The following is a 1,725-nucleotide window of genomic DNA, read 5'->3' as shown; positions in this document are numbered from 1 at the left end:
GGGGGGGGGGGGAAGCGGGGCACCGCCTGACTCATCCCCCACCTGGCAGGGGCCTCCTCTTGTCAACGAGAGTGCGCCGGGTGCCGGGGGCACAGCTGGGCCGCCGGGTGCGTTCGCCGGAATTGAGCCGGGGCGTGAAATCCCCGCTGTCCGGCCCTGCTGCCGGCTGCTGCGAGGCTTGCAGCCCTGTGCAATGAGCGCGAGGGGGCGGCACCAGCCCTCGGGGGGGGGGGAGCCTGACGCGCCTGGGCGGGTGCTCACGCGGCGGGGATCTGGCGCGCATGCGCCGCTGGGCCAGCCGAACTTCCGAGAGGAAGCCAGGTGGCGAGGTAACCGGCCGCCCGGGGGGCCGGCCCCGCGACGGGCCTCCGGGCGCCGCCGGGAGAATGGGCTAGCCGACACGCGGGCGCCGTGGCGGACCGCCGGGCCGGGCCGCGAGGCGCTCCATATGAGCGGATGACTGGCGGGCGCGGGGACGCGAGGGCTCGCGCACAGGGGGGAGGGGGGGGGGGCCGCAGTCGTGCCGGGTCGCGTCGGGCGGCGGGCCCCGGTCCGGGTTCCTGCCTGGCCCATTGCCGGGTGGTGCGCGGCGACCGGCCCCCCCCCCCTCCCCCCCGGGCGCCAAGGGTCAAGGCGCCCGGGCGCGGGCGTCGCACGAGCGCAACACACGAGCAAGCAAGGCCACACACACACACACACACACGGTCAGCCGAGCCCTCCCCATGGGGGCCGCCTGTTCGGCCACGGCGCCCTGCCGGGGAAAGGCCCGAGGGGGGCATGAACGGTGGCGACCCGCATGACCCGCGCGCACCCTCCCTGGTGGGGCATCCAGGCCGGGGGGGGCGGGCGGGGCGGAGCAGCCGCGCGGGAAATATCCCCCCTGGGGGAAAACACCCGCCTGTCCGGCCGGGGGCCAGGAGACCGCAGGGCGGGCAGCCGGACAACAAAATAACAAGAGCCCTGTGCCCCCCGGCGTGTGGCGGCCGTGCCGGAAGCCGCGCCGCCCGGCCCCGGGGCAGCCAGCGCCACGTGCATGTTCGGCGGCCCGCGCGCGCGCGGTGGCGCCTGAGACCGTCCAAGCAGGCAGGTCGCCGGGGGTGCCACCTGGCGGGGCAGGGGCGCGGCGACCCGGCAGCCCGGCGGCCACGCGCGCGCCCAGCTCTCTCTCTCTCTCTCTCTCGCTAAGTGACCGTGTTCGCCATGATGGGGGGAGCACTTTCGGCCAGTCGGGTGATGAGCAATCTCTCCCGGTGGCCCGGTGCTCGCGTGGGAAAGGCCTCCGTCCCGGGCCCCGGCGACGAGAGGCGGTCGAACCGCGCCCGGGCCCGGCCGCTGGTGGCTGCACGGCGCCCGCAGCGGACCGCCCGGGCGCCCCCCCCCCCCGGTACATTCCGACCCCGGCCGCTGTCACAGATAGCACCCAACGGGCGGCCAGTCAATCGGAGCGCAATCGGGCTCCCCCATGCTGCGCCGCCGCCGCCGCCGCCGCCGCCGCCGCACCGGCCCCGAGCCAGTGTGACCCGGAAGACCGCCAGGTGGGCCCTGCCCTGGGACTGACGGTCCGGCGCAAAGGGGGCGCCCGTGTGCCTGCACGCGCACGCCCCGGGACCCCGACGCTCGGCGCTGCCAACCGTCCCCCCTCCCCCGGTTGGGACCCCCCTCCCCCAATGTGACCGCCGCAGCGCCCCCCCTCTCTCCGGCCACCTGCCCGCCTTGCTCAGGCAC

This window comes from Fonticula alba, assembly GCF_000388065.1.
Source record: "Fonticula alba strain ATCC 38817 unplaced genomic scaffold supercont2.2, whole genome shotgun sequence".
NCBI classification, from domain to species: Eukaryota; order Rotosphaerida; family Fonticulaceae; genus Fonticula; species Fonticula alba.
This window is presented reverse-complemented; position numbering follows the sequence as displayed.